The sequence below is a fragment of the Vulpes vulpes genome, chromosome 11 (assembly GCF_048418805.1).
Source record: "Vulpes vulpes isolate BD-2025 chromosome 11, VulVul3, whole genome shotgun sequence".
In the NCBI taxonomy this organism is placed as follows: Eukaryota; Metazoa; Chordata; class Mammalia; order Carnivora; family Canidae; genus Vulpes; species Vulpes vulpes.
Genome location: NC_132790.1, coordinates 44725738 through 44745468, shown reverse-complemented (window position 1 = coordinate 44745468; position 19731 = coordinate 44725738). Strand labels below are relative to the sequence as shown.

At 39.1% G+C, this 19731-nt stretch overlaps 1 protein-coding gene across 24 annotated transcripts in view; it reads left to right on the top strand.

The window, feature by feature from the left end:
- Nucleotides 1-19731, top strand: part of MTMR2 (myotubularin related protein 2) — a 117971-nt gene that overhangs the window by 19360 nt on the left and 78880 nt on the right. For 5 of the 24 annotated variants that reach the window (XM_072726230.1, XM_072726228.1, XM_072726237.1 and 2 more), the window contains one exon: nucleotides 82-274. The exons of the other annotated variants lie outside the window; for them this stretch is intronic. The gene's annotated coding sequence lies outside the window, so the exon portion shown is untranslated. The remainder of the gene's footprint in view (nucleotides 1-81; nucleotides 275-19731) is intronic. 24 annotated transcript variants of the gene reach the window in all.

Genomic DNA, 19731 nt, shown 5'->3' with positions numbered 1-19731 from the left:
CACATATTTCCACTATTTAGAACTGTAACTCTTCAACTCATTTGTGATCCCAGAATTTTATGTTTTTGCTCTGAATCATAGAATCTTAGCTTTGAACTTGGAGATCATCTTGTATTGCAACTCAGCCCTTTAGTCTTCCTCATGACTTGAATGTCACCGATGAATTGAATTCCTTTGAATGTCGTCTAATAACATCATTCACAAAGCCCTCACGTCTTCAGCACTTCCTGCTCTGTTTCGAAGACCACTCTCAAGATAAAAAGAGGACTTGGATGTAAGAAACGACACTTTTTGTAGTCAGTCAATTAAATGGAATATTGATAATGGAGAATGATGGCTTAGTTTAGAAACATAATTGTATTTTTCAGTTAAGTACGCTTTGGGGAAAATCTGCATATGTAGGGGAGGGAGAGGTGGCACTTACTGACTAAAGCAGATACTATGCAGTGGCTAGAGTTTAATTTGAATAGTAACACCACAGTTCTTCTGAGCTTGACTTTGAAATCTCTGTGAAGCTGTTACAAAATAAGGGCCATTTAAAAGTATTTGGACCATTAACCTGTAACTCTTTATATATCATATTTTCATTTGTGTGCCCAAATTCTAAGTTGGCTTTTGTCAGAAATGATAAGAAATTTTTTTTTCATATTTTATGACATTCTGCTTATTCTTTTATTCTTTGTAATGATAGAACTGATCATCTCAAATATTTATTTAATGTTTTTTTCTATAAATCAGTTATTCCTTTAAGTTATTATAGTATAAATAGATTAGGCCTGTTTTTTTATTGATGCCGTTTTTAATACAATGGATATGTTATAAATGCTAATTCTAAAGAGTTCTGATTTTTGTTTAGGAAGTTTCTTTGATAAATAAGCGTTTATGAATTTGTGCATTTTATCCAACTAGAAAACATACGTTTGTTTGACAACATTAGCAAAAAAACCAGTAAGAAATAGCTGTGAATTAAAGATGAATGTGCTGAATGAATGAATCTGGAAAGTCTTTCTGAAAAGATGTCTTGTTTCTTAAAAAGCCCCATGCGTACTTTTTTTTTTTTTTTTAAGATTTATTTTATTTATTCATGAGAGTACAGAGAGAGAGGTAGAGACACGGGCAGAGGGAGAAGCAGGCTCCATGCAGGGAGCCCGATGTGGGACTTGATCCCAGGACTTCAGGATCATGCCCTGGGGCCAAAGGTGGTGCTAAACCGGAGCCACCTGGGTGTCCCACCTTTTTTTTTTTTTTTTTTTAAACAACTTCTCTTAAAGTTTAAGACTTTAAATTTAAGTCTTAAACATTTTAACAGTAACTTCATTTTCAACATTTTAGCACATTATCAGTGGCAGAATGTTCCTATCCCAACCCCTTTTTTTAATCACTGGGATTTACCTATAAAAGACTCTTAACAATGCACATAGCATTTTCAGTTGTTTTTTTTTATAACTATCCAGTGAGATAAGAAGAGCAAGTATTTTTATCTCTACTTGTTATATGAAGTCAAGGCTCTGAAAGGCTAACCAACTTTCCTTGAATTATGAGACCAATTTTTTTCTTTCTTGTAGTTTAAACTCACAGGTCTTGGTTGGAGTGGGCGAGTAGCTTATCTATGTGTTAGCATTTGCCAAAGTGTCCTTTGCTTCATATTACAAAGATACTTTTTAGTATGGTAACACAGTCCACTATTAAATGCTTAAGTGTACACATCCTTTTTTGGTTTTGAAATAAAATAGTATGTGGTATTTGTTTTGTTTTTTTTTTTTTTTAGTATGTGGTATTTGTGATGAAAGCATAAATGATCTATGTTTCCAATGATGATTTAATAATTGGAATGGATTGCTAGAAGGGAAGTGAAAAATTTCGTTCTCTAGAGGTTATTTATGTTAGCTTTTCTTTTTTCAAAAATATTTATTTATTTGAGAGAGCAAGAGCATGAGTGAGGGTGGGCGAGGAGCAGAGGGAGAAGGACCAGCAGACTTCACCCTGAACGTGGAGCCTGATGCAGGGCTTGATCTCAGGACCCTGAGATCATAACCTGAGCCGACATCAGGATGCTTAACCAACTGAGCCACCCAGGTACTCCTGCTTGTCTTGTTTCAAATGAGTTGTTATTAAGTTTTCTGTGGTAGCGACTGTTTGATTATGGACAATTTAGTTCCTTGGTTCCTTAAGGATCAAATTATTAGAGTCTCATTTGTTTTACTCCTCAAATCCTGTGTTTGACCTTATTCTGATGAACTAGAGTTCTCTGATGGCAGCAGGAGGTGTTCTATTCCAGTCTCCATTACGTAAAAATAGTTTATGTTGTTTAAGTGTTTCTGTTGTCAGGTAATGTGCTAATAAACTCTTTGCATGCATTATTATTATTATTTTTAAAAAGATTTTATTTATTTATTCATTCATTCATGAGAGAGAGAGAGGCAGAGACACAGGCAGAGGGAGAAGCAGGCTCCATGCAGGGAGCCTGATGTGGGACTCTATCCCGGGTTTCCAGGATCCCACCCTGGGCTGAAGGCAGCGCCAAACTGCTGAGCCACTGGGGCAACCCTGCATGCATTATTTTATTTAATCTTTATAAGTAGGTGAACTCTTCCTGGCATATGGTAAGCAGTCAGTAATTATTAACTAAATGGAGGAGATATTAAATAGATAAGTAAAACATATGGTAATAAGCACTCTAGGAGTGCTTGGTAAGAAGTGCTCAGATAGTAATAAGCACTCTAGGAAAAGTAAAGCAGGAAAGGAATAGAGAATGAGTGGGTGGGTTTAGAGTGGTTTGCACTTTTAAATAAAATAACCAGGGAAGCCAATATTTGAGCAAATAAGCTGAAGGAAGTGAAGGAAAAAATGGGAAATGTGGAAGGAGAGAGAGATAACTGGTGAAATAAAGGTCTTCTAGTAGGAACTTGCCTGGTGTGTTTGAGGACTGTTATAGGGGAGCAAAAGAAAGAAAAGTAGGATTTATGATCAGGGAGGCTAGGGTGGGAGCAGATTGTGAAAAAGGCCTTATAGGCCATTTTAAAGACTTTGGCTATTATTCTGTAAGATGAGAAGGTAGTGGAAGGTTTTTTTGCAGAAGAGTGATAATATTTCAAAAAGGATCACTCCAGCTGCTGGGTTAAGAAAAGACTGATGAGATACGAGGGTGATCTGGCTGCACCACATTGATTTCCAGGGTTGACTTGGCCAATCTGGCTGCCTAGGCAGGTGTCCCCTTCACCACTCCATGTGTATACCTCCCAAAGCTGTTTTCTCAGGTGAAGAGGTGACCTTTCCTGATAGAGGAGGAGCATTCTTTTTGGGTCAAGGGTATATGAGTAGCTCTGCTGCCCTGCTAGAACCTCCAAACAAGCTCTCAAGGTCCATTTGTAGAAGAACTTAGGGTTGAATTTCCAAGATTCCAGATATATCCAAATGAGGTGCTGCGTGAGGCAGTCTGCCTTCCCTAAAACAGAAAACCCCCATAAAACCCCACAAACAAAAAACAGACTGGGATGCAGAAGCAAGGAGACTGGTTATAGACAACTGGAATCATGCAGAGGAAGGAGATGAAAGAAGAGGTAGAGAGAAATGACTGGGTACTGGACATGTTTTGAAGATGCAGCCAACAGAATTTCCTTATTCTAGTTTTTGGTCCAAGAAAGTATAGAAGGATAGGATTACCATTTACTAAGATGTTAGAGCTGGTTTCAGGAAGAAGAGTAGGAATTTGGTTTGGGGCATCTTAAGTGTCCACCTGGAGGTGTTAAACATATGTAGGTTATTAGAATCTGGAGTTCAAGAGAGAAATCTGGGATAGCACTAAAAATTTGTGCTTATCAATTTAATGCTCTTACAACTGTGAGACTGGGTGAGATTAAGAGAGGTGTACATAGAGAAAAGAGATCAGGGACTGAGAGTTCAGGGGTACTCCTATGGTAAGAGGTTAAGAAGGTGAGAAGGAATCATTGTAGGAGATCTGTGAAAAAGAGTGCCTAGTAGTTAGTAGGGTTGCCATGAGTATAGTGTTTTGGAAGACAAGTATGGAAAGTATTTCAAGGAGGAAGGATCAGTTACGTTAGATGCTGCTGATAAGGACTAAGTTGACAACTGAGTTTAACAAAATGGATGTTCCTAATGACCTTGGCAAAAGCATTTTTGCTGGCTCGATTGAAATAGGTTCAAGAGAGAATGAGAGGTAAGGAATTGGAAGCAGTGAATATAGACATCTTCAAGGAACTTTGCTAGAAAGAAGCTCCAAGGAATGATGTGCTATCATGCTATCTGGAGAGATTGAGAGAAATAACATGTTTTTATGCTTGTTGGAATGATTGAGTAGAAAAGGACAGTTGTATGATGCACGAAGTGGAGGGAAGAATTGCTGGAGAGATTTTCTTGTGTAGATGAGTGGAGCTGGAAAGCGGGGGAGGAGCTGGCTTACATGAGAGTATGGACAGTTTCTCCAAAGTAAGGGATGCACATGGGTTATAGTTGGGGAGCTTATGGAATATTTCCTTTGATTCCTTCAGTGAAATAGGAATGTAGATCATCTACTAAATTGCAGGATGGAGAGGGCAGTAGAGGGTGAAGAAAGAAAAGACTAAAGAAAGACACAAAAGAGTTGTTTAGAAGAATGAGACTGGGGAAATGTGGTGTGACTGCTGAGCAGTGTTAAGGGCCTAGTTCAGGGAAGTTAGAATTCAAAGTGAGTCCAGGCTGTATGGTTATCTCTGAACTGATTCATCTGTGTGGGTAGAGGTCTGACGTAGGCAGAGAGTTGGCTTTAACTAGCATTTGGGTGTTGCCAGGTTAGTACCATGAAGCAATCAAGGGCAAGGGAGTGATTGTCATGACAGGCCAAGAAGTTAGTAATTGGGAAAAGACAGAAATGAGGACATGAAATAGTAGTAGGAGCAGTGGGGGTCTTGGTAGGATTGAACAGTTAATAAGTGAGCTGGTGTGCTAGAGAGAAGGAGCTGGTGGTCAGACAGCAGAATGTTTGAAATTTAAGGAGAGCTTACAGTTAATTGGTACTGGCAGGGTATGATCCTGGTCTCTGATGTGGATCATTAGAGAAGAGGTCCAGGAACTGAGAGCCAGGATGTTGGATGCTCATTGATATGGATATCGCAATCAGTAAAAATTATGGCAATTGTACTAATATTAGAATGATGGGGAGAGTTAGAACAAATTATTTTAAGATTTGTGTGGAATCAGAAGACCCCGAATAGCCACGGGAATTTTAAAAAAGAAAACCATAGCTGGGGGCATCACAATGCCAGATTTCAGGTTGTACTACAAAGCTGTGGTCATCAAGGCAGTGTGGTACTGGCACAAAAACAGACACATAGATCAATGGAACAGAATAGAGAATCCAGAAGTGGACCCTCAACTTTATGGTCAATTAATATTCGATAAAGGAGGAAAGACTATTCACTGGAAGAAAGACAGTCTCTTCAATAAATGGTGCTGGGAAAATTGGACATCCACATGCAGAAGAATGAAACTAGACCACTCCCTTGCACTATACACAAAGATAAACTCAAAATGGATCAAAGATCTAAATATGAGACAAGATTCCATCAAAATCCTAGAGGAGAACACAGGCAACACCCTTTTTGAACTCGGCCACAGTAACTTCTTGCAAGATACATCCACGAAGGCAAAAGAAGCAAAAGCAAAAATGAACTATTGGGACTTCATCAAGATAAGAAGCTTTTGCACAGCAAAGGATACAGTCAACAAAACTAAAAGACAACCTACAGAATGGGAGAAGATATTTGCAAATGACGTATCAGATAAAGGGCTAGTTTCCAAGATCTATAAAGAACTTATTAAACTCAACACCAAAGAAACAAACAATCCAATCATGAAATGGGCAAAAGACATGAACAGAAATCTCATAGAGGAAGACATAGACATGGCCAACACGCACATGAGAAAATGCTCCGCATCACTTGCCATCGGGGAAATACAAATCAAAACCACAATGAGATACCACCTCACACCAGTGAGAATGGGGAACATTAACAAGGCAGGAAACCACAAATGTTGGAGAGGATGTGGAGAAAAGGGAACCCTCTTACACTGTTGGTGGGAATGTGAACTGGTGCAGCCACTCTGGAAAACTGTGTGGAGGTTCCTCAAAGAGTTAAAAATAGACCTGCCCTACGACCCAGCAATTGCCCTGCTGGGGATTTACCCCAAAGATGCAGATACAATGAAATGCTGGGACACCTGCACCCCAATGTTTATAGCAGCAATGTCCACAATAGCCAAACTGTGGAAGGAACCTCGGTGTGCATCGAAAGATGAATGGATAAAGAAGATGTGGTTTATGTATACAATGGAATATTACTCAGCCATTAGAAATGACAAATACCCACAATTTGCTTCAACGTGGATGGAACTGGAGGGTATTATGCTGAGTGAAATAAGTCAATCAGAGAAGGACAAACATTATATGGTCTCATTCATTTGGGGAATATAAATAATAGTGAAAGGGAATAGAAGGGAAGGGAGAAGAAATGGGTAGGAAATATCAGAAAGGGAGACAGAACATGAAGACTCTGAACTCTGGGAAACGAACTAGGGGTGGTGGAAGGGGAGGAGGATGGGGGATGGGGGTGACTGGGTGACAGGCACTGAGGGGGGTACTTGACAGGATGAGCACTGGGTGTTATTCTGTATGTTGGCAAATTGAACACCAATAAAAAATATATTTATTATTTTTTAAAAAATGATGGGAAGTCTGTGAGCCTGAAGCTAATTCTTCGGGGAATGAGAGAGAGTGACTTAGAGGTTGGTAGATGATGTCAGCAAGGAGGGCTTTTGGGTGGTGTAGTTCGATGGCATGAGATTGAAAACTTGGGGTTTCTAAACGCAGACCAAAAGAATAGTCTGCAAGTGACAATGGGGAACAAAGCCCAGCTTGCAGACGCAGTGGTGGGAGAGGGTATAGGACAGAAAATGTAGCCTTATTTTTCCATTTGAAAGATCTGTGGAGAGAGCAATGTCCTTGGGAAGACCAGACTTTGGAGTGAAAGGTAAAGAGACCATTTGAGAGAGAGAGAGTAGAGGAAATTTTGCTGATGTTTGACCTTGAAAATCCAAAATACAGAAGTTGGAGGTAAGTGGAGGATGGGATCAGAAGAGGGGATGAGGGTCTGGCAGTTCTGACTTATTTTGGGTACCTTTGAAAACAGAGCTAAAGGATATGATGAAGTTAGTCCTTAACAGTTTTCAGATAGAGTGTGGTGAGACTGAGCATTGAGGGGGGAAGGAAATGTAAGGTCTTGCACAGGGTTCTGGGGTTCCCTCTTCACTTTTCCCAGTGGTAGTGATGAGACTGGGGGGAGAGCTGGAGGGACAGTCGTACTCCTCCAGAGCATTTGGGTTACTGATGCCCATTTTTTTTTACTCCAGCTGATGGAAGGTAGGTACTAGGAGAGAGTGAGTGATCTTACTTGGAACACCAGCTGCTGAATAAATGACTAATGATATGAAATAGATTTCATCATCTTCATTTTACACACAAAAAACAAAGACTCAGAGGGTAGAACATCCTGTCCAAGGCCACATGGCTACTTCATAATGGAGTAAAAAGAAATGAAGCACTGGTAGTCAGTAAAATAGATGAGTCAAGGAGCAGTAACCTTCTGTGAGCTAATACTAGATTGTCATTAGGGTCTTGTCTTTATTTACTTTCAGATCCTGCAATAACGCTTGGCTTTCTATTGAATTCTAAAGGAGGGATTTAATTGACTATCTAGTCTTCTCGTATAGACTGTGTTCCCTCTGTTTGTTTCCATAAACTTAAAAGAATTATGGGAAATGGACCTGAAAGTACTGCTTACTGGTAGACTTATTCTTTAACCCACTTTTAAATCCAGTTCTGCTTTATCTTCTTTGATTGCTCTTAACTGACCTTCATCCCTATGCCGTGAGCTGACATGGAAGAAATACTGGTTGTGTGTGTCTGTGTTGTGTGTGTGCATGTGTGTGTGTGTGTGTGTGTTTTATCTCCCCAGTTAGATAATAAGCACCCTGAGGGTATTTCTTCTTTTGGTTCTGTACTCCATATAAGAAGCAATGTGGTTTAGTTAAAGGGGATCTTATTCTGTACCTGGGTCTCCCACTAATTTGAGAAGATACTGGGATCCCTGGGTGGCTCAGCGGTATATTGCCTGCCTTTGGCCCACAGCACGATCCTGGAGTCTTGGGATCGAGTCCCGTGTCGGGCTCCTGGCATGGATCCTGCTTCTCCCTTCTCCTTTGTCTCTGCTTCTCTCTATGTCTAGCATAAATTTAAAAAAAAAATTGAGAAGATATTTCAAACCAGGAATGCCTGGGTGGCTCAGTGGTTGAGCATCTGCCTTTGGCTCAGGGGTCCGGGGATCGAGGCCCGCATCAGGCTCCCCACAGGGAGCCTGCTTCTCCCTCTGCCTATGTCTCTGCTTTTCTCTCTCTCTATCTCTCATGAATAAATAAATAAAATATTTTAAGAAAAATAATTATTTGAAAAAGAATTTGATATTTCAAACCATTCTCTTCACTTTTCTGGGCTGTTACTTTATCTGTATAAATGAGAGGAGTTTCACTAGAATGATCCTAGAGGTCTTTGAAAGTGATAATATCCTATAATTCACTGGTTGGCTATCAACGGGTGTCTCTACTTATATTTGAAAGAAACGATTTGAAAAATATTATCTGGTGTAATTCTTGTTACTTCACAGCTTACTGTCATTGTAAGGTGTGGAGTCACCAAGCAGGATCAGAGTGAGAAGTAAGGCAAGGCTGGAGGGAAGTTAGTCCCAGTAGCAAGTATTTGTGAATGCAGGTCTGAGAACTAAAGATATGTTTGCATATCTTTTGTACGGAGGTGACAACTGAAACAGTGGGAGTCTGTATTTCTGAGAGATTCTTCTGTATTTCCTATTTTTGTCATTTTGTGGCCTTTTTTTTTTTTTTTTTTGTCTGTTAAGACCTAATTCAGTGACCTATTAACTGAGTTTCTGTTAGAACTATATATATTTTCTAATTCTATAATCACAGCCTTGGTCTTAAATATGAAGACTCAGACGAAATAGAAATATTCCAGTATTGTATTTCTTATAATAAAGTCTTTAAGAGATTATTTGTGTATAATTATATCAAATGGAAACTAAATCCAATAGCTGTACTTAATTTCAGAAACTCTGGGCTATCACTGTGTAAATTCAACACTCCTGATTATAGACAAATAGAAATGACATCCTATCAAGAAATTTCAGGTTGGAACTCTCAGCTCCCTAAACTACCTCCTTTTCTTTTTTGCTACTTTGGCACACTGGTTTCTGAGTCAGCAAGACTTGGAATATTTTGACTCTTTTCTCTCCCTTTCTCATCATGTCAAGTTCTTTGCCAAGTGCTATTGATTCTGTCTCCTTGGTGTCCCTTGCATCCACTTGTGTTTCGTTTGTACTGCTAGGTTAGGACCTCAGTTCCTCTGACTTGGAGAGGTCTCCTAATAGATTTTCCTGCCCTTATCATCTCTTCTTTGACCTGTTCTTAAAATAATCTTCCTAAAACACAAAAACTTTCAGTAGTTTCTCACTGCTTTCAGAACTAAATAGCTCAATATCCACTTGTCATAACCTTCTACAGTCTAATCAAAAACTGTTTGAGGCTTATCTCTGATGATGGGTGATAAGTATCCTATACTCCAACCCAAGTGATCTATATCTGCAATAGCTTTAATATCCCCTAATTTCTCACTCCTTTTTTAAAAAAATTTCTTGCTGTTTCTTAGTGAAATTGTTGAGATGTTGAACCTCTTCTGTATTTTGGCTAAACTCAAATACCATCTCTTTTGTAAAATCTTTCTCAAGCCTGTAAATTAAAGCTGTATACAAGTTTTTCAATTTTCAGTCTCTAACTGCTTTATGTTTCTCTCATTCATTTTTCATATTCTGTATTGTGTTTTGTGTATTTGTGTGTGTATACTTTAATTAAGCACATTGAACTGAAAACTCAGCAGAGGCAGAGAACCTCTTATTATCTCTGTATCTTCAGGGGTTCCTAAAACACTAGGACCTTGAACATAGTGGGTGCTCAAGAGTATTAATTATGTTCACCTGAGATACAGGATAACCAAAAGCATATGCTAGTGAAGGGAGATGAGAATTTATAGTATCAGAACCGAGAAGAGAGCATTTTTGTTTGTTTTGTTCTGTTTTTACAATTGGGTCACTAGTAATCACAGAAAGAGCCATTTTACGGAATTTATTAGAGGCAGAAGCCAGATGGTAGGGTTTAAGGAGTGAATGGGTATTGAGAAAATGGAGCCAGTGAGGATAAACACTTTGTTGTGATGTGGAAGGTGACTAACGTCTTAAGAAATGATATGATCATTTGCTGATTTGGAGAGAGACTTGTGAAGGAAAACCACAGGTGGTATTTAAAAAGAAAAATGAGGGTGCTGTCAGAAACCCAAGTGCCAAAATTACTCCAAATCAAATGTTTTCATTTTTGACCTTGGCGGAGGAGTTACTCCAAATGATTCAGGCCTCTGAAGCTAATACCAAGTTGCAGTGAGTGTCCTGATGTCACAAGGTGAGAGTAAGTGTGCACACCGTAGACTAAGAAGCTTCGTAAATATAAGCATGTTGGGCAGTGGCAAGGGTGATGTTCCTCAGTCAATTGAGTTTGTATTCCTCTGTTCCAGTTCAACATGATGAAGTTATTTAGAGAGAAGAGTGACTGAGTCATATGTATATTTTTATATAGAGTCATATATTTCTGGGGATCTCTTCCCTTAATTATTACCCATATGTATTTTGAAATGTCATACATTTGAAAAAAATCATTATTTAGCAAACTAGAATATTTTTCTAATTTGTGCATTTTAAAAGATAGGTCTAAAAAAATAAAAGATGGGTCTAGTTTCTGCTACGATCTCTTAATATGAAAACAGTGGAAATATTTAAAGAAATTCAGGCTTATATTTTTTTTTATTTCTTTTTTTTTGTCATTAAACTTTTGTTTTAATGGGTCTCAAAATTCTGTGACAGATTTTTGGTCAAGTTGTTTCCATTAAAAAGTACTGATTTTAAAAACTAATAACTTAAAACTGCCACACACACACAAAACAAAAAACAAAAAAACCAAATGGTCCACAAAACATTCTCCTTTCCTTCTGAAGGTTTTACGATGCATTGTTATCATTAACCAGTCTTTTACTATTAAACTTAAATGGCCAATTGACACAAACAGTTCTGAGACCGTTCTTCCACCACTGATTAAGACTGGGGTGGCAGGTATTGGGGATAATATTCATTTAGCCTTCTGGGCTTTCTGGGCTGACTTTGCCAGCTCCAGCTGCCTTCTTGTCCACTGCTTTGATGACACCCACAGCAACCGTCTTTCTCATGTCACGAACAGCAAAACAGCCCAGAGGAGGATAGTCAGAGAAGCTCTCAACACACATAGGTTTGCCAGGAACCATTTCAACAATGGCAGCATCCCCAAATTTCAAGAACTTGGGACCATCTTCCAGCTTTTTTCCAGAACAACGATCTATCTTCTCCTTCAGCTCAGCAAACTTGCAAGCAATGTGAGCTGTGTGACAATCCAACACAGGTGCATATCCAGCACTGATTTGGCCTGGATGGTTCAGGATAATCACCTGAGCCATGAAGCCAGCTGCTTCCATTGGTGGGTCATTTTTGCTGTCATCAGCCACATTGCCACAGTGAACATCATTGACAGTTTCTTGACATTGAAGCCCACATTGTCCCCAGAAGAGCCTCACTCAAAGCTTCATGGTGCTTTTCAACAGATTTTATTTCAGTTGTAACATTGACCAGAGCAAAGGTGACCACCATGCCAGACTTAACACCAGTCTCGGGCAGCCCCAGTGGCGCAGCGGTTTGGCGCCGCCTGCAGCCTGGGGTGTGATCCTGGAGACCCGGGATCAAGTCCCACATAGGGCTCCCTGCATGGAGCCTGCTTCTCCCTCTGCCTGTGTCTCTGCCTCTCTCTCTCTCTCTCTCTCTCTGTGTGTCTATGAATAAATAAAATCTTAAAAAAAAAAAAAAAAAAGAACACCAGTCTCCACTCGACCCACTAGGACAGTACCAATACCACCAATTTTGTAGACATCCTGGAGAGGCAGATGCAAGGGCTTATCTGTTGGATGAGTTGGTGGCAGAATGCAATCCAGAGCTTCAAGCAGTGTGGTTCCACTGCCATTCCCAACTTTATAAGTGACTTTACATCCCTTGAACCAAGGTATGTTAGCATTTGGCTCTAGCATTTTGCACCATTCCACCAGAAATTGGCACACATGCTACTGTGTTGGGGTTGTAGCCAATTTTCGTAATGTAGGTGCTGACTTCCTTAATGATTTCCTTGTATCTCTTCTGGCTGTAGGGTGGAATCCATTTTATTAACACCAACAATTAGTTGTTTTACACCCAACGTATAAGCCAGAAGGGCACACTCACGGGTCTGCCCATTTTTGGAGATACCTGCTTCAAATTCACCAACATTAGCAGCAACAAGCAGGTCATCACCATCAGCCTGAGGTGTGTCTGTAATCATGTTTTTGATAAAGTCTCTGTGTCCTGGGGTATCAATGATGGTCACGTAAAACTTGCTGGATTCAAATTTCCACAGGGGGATATCATTGGTGATACCACGTTCACATTCAGCTTTCAGTTTATCCAAGACCCAGGCATACTTGAAGGAGCCTTTTCCCATCTAAGCACCCTCCTTTTCAAATTTTTCGGTAGTTCTTTTGTCGATCCCACCACATTTGTAGATCAGGTGGCCAGTAGTGGTAGACATGCCCGAATCTACGTGTCCAATGATGACGGTGTTGATGGGAGTCTTTTCCTTTCCCATTTTGGTTTAGGTTTAGTGATGATTTTCACGACACCTGTGTTCTGGCGGCAAACCCGTTGTGAAAAAAAGAGGCTTATATTTCTTGATAGGATGTCATTTCTATTTGTCTATAAGCAGGAGTGTTGAATTTACATAGAGATAGCCCAGAGCTCCTAAAATAAATATAGCTATTGGGTTTAGTTTCTGTTTGATATAATTATACACAAATATTCTCTTAAAGACTTTATTGTAAGAAATACAATATTGGAGTATTTCTATTTTGTCTGAGTCTTCATATTTAAGACTAAGGGTGTGATTATAGAATTAGAAAATACATATAGGTACAAACATACACGCTTTGTGGACAATTTAATTTTTCAGTATTTATTTATTTATTTATTTATTTTTAATTTTTCAGTATTTAGATACTGTAATGGATATAACAAAAGGTAGAATATTCATTTAAAAATCCCTAGACTACTTTAGAACTAAAAGGAATCATTTAGGGGGCACCTGGGTGGTTCAGTAGATTATGCATCTGCCTTCAGCTCAGGTCTTGATCTCAGAGAACTGGGATCAAATCCCCCCACATTGGGAATCTGCTCAGCAGGGAGTCTGCTTTTCCCTCTCCTTTTGTCCCTTCTCCTGCTCATGCTCTATTTCTTCCTTAAGTAAATATATAAAATCTTAAAAAACAGAAAGAGGATCATCTGGGCCATGGTTCTTAACCTTAAAGTCCCTGATATTGTAAGCAAATCAGAGAATAGCTTTCATGAGATTCTCAAAGAGGTAGAGGACCACCAAAAAAGCATACTAAAATAGTCTGTCTAATTGTTACTTTTCACAGATAATGGAACTGGAATGGGGAATAGGTCATTTGCCCAAGGATACTGCTGTTAGCTTGATGGTACTAAAACTCTGGTTTTTAAATTCTTAACTATTTTTTTTAACCGTCCCAATGGAAAATAACATAGTCCAAAACAAAACAAAACACCTAACCAAAAAACCAAAACACACAGTAAAAAAAAAAAACAGTTCCCAGCAGTTAAGGATTATTTGTCATTCACGTAAGACATAATCTCTTTAAAGAAATGTTTGTCCCAGTGTGCTAAGAAGTGTTTGAATGGAAATATGATGTATAAAATAGCATACACGGTAATTCCAGAACTTAAATGAGATCATTTATCTCCCTCTATCCTTGTTCTGCCCTCCTTTTCCTTTCCCAAGTTTCTTTTTCATTTTGTCTTGGATATCCTAGTCATGGCCTCTGGTGAATTTGGTTCGAATACTCCAATCTTTTGATCATTCTCATTCATTCTTTCAGTCATTAATTAATTCAACAAATATTCTCTGAGTGCCTGCTCTGTGGTCCTAGGAACAGAATGGAGTAAAATTGACATGGTTCCTTCTTTCTTGAAGTGTGTGGTCTTACGGCACATAGATGTTAAACATATGTAAAGAAATGTAAGAACAGGATTTCGTAGGTAGAGGGAACTAAAAACACAAAGTGTTATGAGACAGCAAACTACTGAGGGATCTGATCTGATTCATCTGGTCAGATTTCCCTGAAGAGGTGATGTTTCATTTGAAAACTTAAGAAGGAGTTTGGCATAACCATGCTCCCTGCAGAGGGGCCAGCATATTTAAGGATCTCAAAGAAGACCAGTGTGATTGAACTGAGGCAAAGCAAGGAAGAGAGAGAGAGGTACAAGAGGAAGCTGAAGAAGGAGATGGGGAGCAGATCCTGTAATGACTTGAAGGCTGTTTGAGGTAAGGAAGTGGGAAGCCATTGGAGGATTTCAAGCAGGGGATTGACATTGACTGGTTTTGACTTTTTGACTATTATGAATAATGCTGCTGTGAACATTCATGTATATTCATGTGTATCCATGTGTTCTTTTGTGTGGACATATGTTTTTATTTCTCTTGGGGGTGCATTGAGGAATGTAATTGCTGGATCATTTGGAAATTCTGTTCACATTTTAAAGAACTGCCAGACTGTTCTTCATAGTGGCTCTTATCATTTTATAGCCCCACCAGTGATATAGGAGGCTTCCAATTTCTCCATATCTTGGCTAACATTTGTTATTGTCTTTTTTATTATAGCTACAGTAGGTGGCATGGAGTGGTATCTTACTGTGAGCCCCTTGCCTATTCCTAGCAAAGCTTTTAAGCTTGGCACTAAGGATCCTCAGTGGTCTGGCACTAGGCTATCTTTTTGCCCTTTTGTCCATTTAGTTTGAGTAAATTACTCATTGTCCACACAATAATACCCTATACTTTCCCAAGCTGTTTTAAAAATTTCTTGTTGTGTATGCTTATGCTTGGTTTGCAATGCCCTGATCTGTGCCTCACAATCTTTATTTTTTAAAAAAAGATTTTATTTATTTGAGAGAGAGAGAGAGAGAAAGAGGCTAGAGACAGAGACAGGCAGAGAGAGAAGCAGGCTAGCAGGCTCCATGCAGAGAGCCTGACGGGGAACTGGATCCCAAGACTCCAGGATCGTCCTGGGCCAAAGGCAGGCACTAAACTGCTGAGCCATCCAGGGATCCCCCAACAATCTTTAAAGATCCAACTAGATTTTTTCTGTCTTCTTCATTTTATCACATTGAGCCCAATGGAATAGTTGATATTTGGTCATTTTACCTGTAGAAGTAGAAATTTCAAATGCTTCATTTTAATATATTTCTTGCTTTCCTCTAATCCTTTTTTTTTTTTTTTTGCTTTCCTCTAATCCTTAAATTACTTCCATTTCCTTTGATTTTTTTCTACTAGTCCTTCCTTGTTTGTATCTTACATGATACTATTGATGTGCTGTTGTGGTATGATGTCTCTTATAGTGCTGAAATCTCAAGGGCAGAGGCTATTCTATAACCCAGAGTTTTGTACATAGTAAGGGTTTGGTAATTGTTAGCTTTCTTTAAAAGGAGTATGTGCACTATATAATGAGTCCATATGAGCAAGATGAATCAGTATAAACATAGTGTTATCAGTATATACATAACTATAACTGAATACGCATGCAAAGGTGTTGGAATGCCTAGATTTATTGGAAGGATCCAGTAAGGATAATTTAGGACTGGTTTCTTATGGAAAATGAACCTTCAACAGAAGATTTAGGTAGTTACAAACCACAGTGGGTGAGAAAAGGCATTTTGAGAGTAAATTAAAAGATACTCAGAATCGAAAGTGGGAAGAGTCTGATTCTCATGACCGGTGTCCAGGAACAGGTTTGTGTAGCTGAAGTGAATGTAAACATGAGGTAGAATTAGGTATAGTCGAGAGCTCTGACACTCTGAAAACTATGACAATGAGATTTAATTTGATTTGGAGGCAGTTGGGTGCCCATATAAGCACTTTGTCATAATAAATGTAAGGGCTAAGGAATTGTTGGAGTGATGCTTGAAGTAAATTATTCTTGTAGATTTGAAAATATAGTAGGGACAGATGAGACTAACATATTTGAAGTGACTATAGGTATGAGCTGGTTTGGCTTTTTCAGCCAACCTTTATTCCTAGAATGAGACGTGAAAATGGGAAATAAAAATTGTATTCAATGTGAAACAAAAGAAGGGAGGAAGAAAGGAAAATACAGTTTCTTCTTGGAAATTAGTTTGTGCAATTGGAGTATCTGTTAAGTTGAGGTAAACATTTGTGGGAAATGTTGTTCTCTGGAAAACAGAAACAGGCCAAATGAATGTGTATTCATCTTCTACTCACAGTTTTCTCAGAGAAGCATTTTTCTTCTTATTATTTACGTACTCTCGATCTGGACAGTACTGGCTCTGTCACTAGCTGTGTGACTTTGGGCAAATTACTCAACATTCTCTTTCTCAAGCACTTAATACTGTTTTTAAGAAATTGAGAGAAAAGCCCAGGGTTACACATTTCTTATTTGATGGTGTCAGAACTATAACCTAGGCCAATTGTGTTTTCGTCTAGTGGCATTTCCATCTTCTACCACTGCTTTTAAGACGGCTGGTTGTCAACAGCTTGGTAGTTGAGTTCAAATAAATACTGAGTTCTTAAAATTATTAGTATTTTTTTAAAGATTCTAAAGCTATTATATATATATATTTTCTTTTTTTTATTGGAGTTCAATTTGCCAATATATAGCATAACACCCAGTGCTCATCCCACCAAGTGCCCCCCTCAGTGCCCATCACACAGTCACCAACCCCCGCCCACCTCCCTTTCCACTACTCCTTGTTCGTTTCCCAGAGTTCGGTGTCTCTCATGTTTTGTCACCCTCACTGACATTTTCACTCATTTTCTCTCCTTTCCCCTTTATTCCCTTTCACTAATTTTTATACTCCCCAAGTGAATGAGACCATATAATGTTTGTCCTTCTCTGATTGACTTATTTCACTCAGCATAACACCCTCCAGTTCCATCCACGTCGAAGCAAATGGTGGGTATTTGTCGTTTCTAATGGCTGAGTAATATTCCATTGTATACATAGACCACATCTTCTTTATCCATTCATCTTTCGATGGACACCGAGGCTCCTTCCACAGTTTGGCTATTGTAGACATTGCTGATAGAAACATCGGGGTGCAGGTGTCCCGCCGTTTCACTGCATCTGTATCTTTGGGGTAAATCCCCAGCAGTGCAATTGCTGGGTCGTAGGGCAGATCTGTTTTTTCTTTGAGGAACCTCCACACAGTTTTCCAGAGTGGCTGCACCAGTTCACATTCCCACCAACAGTGTAAGAGGGTTCCCCTTTCTCCACATCCTCTCCAACATTTGTGGTTTCCTGCCTTGTTAATGTTCCCCATTCTCACTGGTGTGAGGTGGTATCTCATTGTGGTTTTGATTTGTATTTTCCTGATGGCCAGTGATGCAGAGCATTTTCTCACTTGCTTGTTGGCCATGCCTATGTCTTCCTCTGTGAGATTTCTGTTCATGTCTTTTGCCCGTTTCATGATTGGATTGTTTGTTCTTTGGTGTTGAGTTTAAGAAGTTCTTTATAGATCTTGGAAACTAGCCCTTTATCTGATACGTCATTTGCAAATATCTTCTCCCATTCTGTAGGTTGTCTTGTAGTTTCCTTGACTGTTTCTTTTGCTGTGCAGAAGCTTCTTATTTTGATGAAGTCCCAGTAGTTCATTTTTGCTTTTGTTTCTCTTGCCTTCATGGATGTATCTTGCAAGAAGTTACTGTGGCCAAGTTCAAAAAGGGTGTTGCCTGTGTTCTTCTCTAGGATTTTGATGGAATCTTGTCTCATATTAAGATCTTTGATCCATTTTGAGTTTATCTTTGTGTATGGTGAAAGAGAGTGGTCTAGTTTCATTCTTCTGCATGTGGATATCCAATTTCCCCAGCATCGTTTATTGAAGAGACTGTCTTATTTCCAGTGGATAGTCTTTCCTGCTTTGTCGAATATTAGTTGACCAAAGATTTGAGGGCCGATTTCTGGATTCTCTATTCTGTTCCATTGATCTATGTGTCTGTTTTTGTGCCAGTACCACACTGTCTTGATGACCACAGCTTTGTAGTACAACCTGAAATCTGGCATTGTGATGCCCCCGGCTCTGGTTTTCTTTTTTAATATTCCCGTGGCTATTCGGGGTCTTTTCTGATTTCACACAAATCTTAAGATGATTTGTTCCAACTCTCTGAAGGAAACCCATGGTATTTTGATGGGGATTGCATTAAATGTGTAAATTGCCCTGGGTAACATTGACATTTTCATAATATTAATTCTTCCAATCCATGAACATGGAATATTTTTCCATCTCTTTGTGTCTTCCTCAATTTCTTTCAGAAGTGTTCTGTAGTTTTTAGGGTATAGATCCTTTAGCTCTTTGGTTAGGTTTATTCCTAGGTATCTTATGCTTTTGGGTGCAATTGTAAATGGGATCGACTCCTTAATTTCTCTTTCTTCAGGGATCCCTGGGTGGTGCAGCGGTTTAGCGCCTGCCTTTGGCCCAGGGCGTGATCCTGGAGACCCGGGATCGAATCCCACATCGGGCTCCCAGTGCATGGAGCCTGCTTCTCCCTCTGCCTATGTCTCTGCCTCTCTCTCTGTCTCTCTGTGTGACTATCATAAATAAATTTAAAAAAAAAAATTAAAAAAAATTCTCTTTCTTCAGTCTCATTGTTAGTGTATAGAAATGCCACTGATTTCTGGACATTGATTTTGTATCCTGCCACACTGCCAAATTGCTATATGAGTTCTAGCAATTTTGGGGTGGAGTCTTTTGGGTTTTCTATGTACAGTATCATGTCACTGGTGAAGAGGGAGAGTTTTACTTCTTCTTTGCCAATTTGAATGCCTTTTATTTCTTTTTGTTGCCTGATTGCTGAGGCTAGGACTTCTAGTACTATGTTGAATAGCAGTGGTGAGAGTGGAAATTCTTGTCATGTTCCTGATCTTAGGGGAAAGGCTCCCAGTGTTTCTCCATTGAGAATGATATTTGTAAAGCTATTATATTTTTAAAGAAAATTTCAGGTGTATACAGATGAGAGAGAGTTGTACAATAAGCCTCTGATTACCTCTTACCCACACTGAATAGTTACCAAGAATTTGTCATATTTACTTTATCTGCTTTTCTTCTTTTTTTCCTAAACTGTTTTGAAGCAAGTCATGTCTTTTCATTCCTACATACTTCAGTGTACATCTTTACATTTTTTCACATAATCTTGTAATTACACCTGATAGAATTAAGAACGTTTCTTTTTATTATGTAATGCTCCTCCATACCACAGGATGGCTTAAACAACAGTAATTTATTTCTTCCAGTTCTGGTGACTGGGAAGTCCAAGATCAAGTTACCAGATGATTTGATTCTTCATCTGGCTTTCTTTGACTGGCTTGGCGTTGGTTGTCTTCTTTCTGTGTCCTCACATGGCTTTTCCTCTCTCCTAGGGTGCATTCATTGTTGA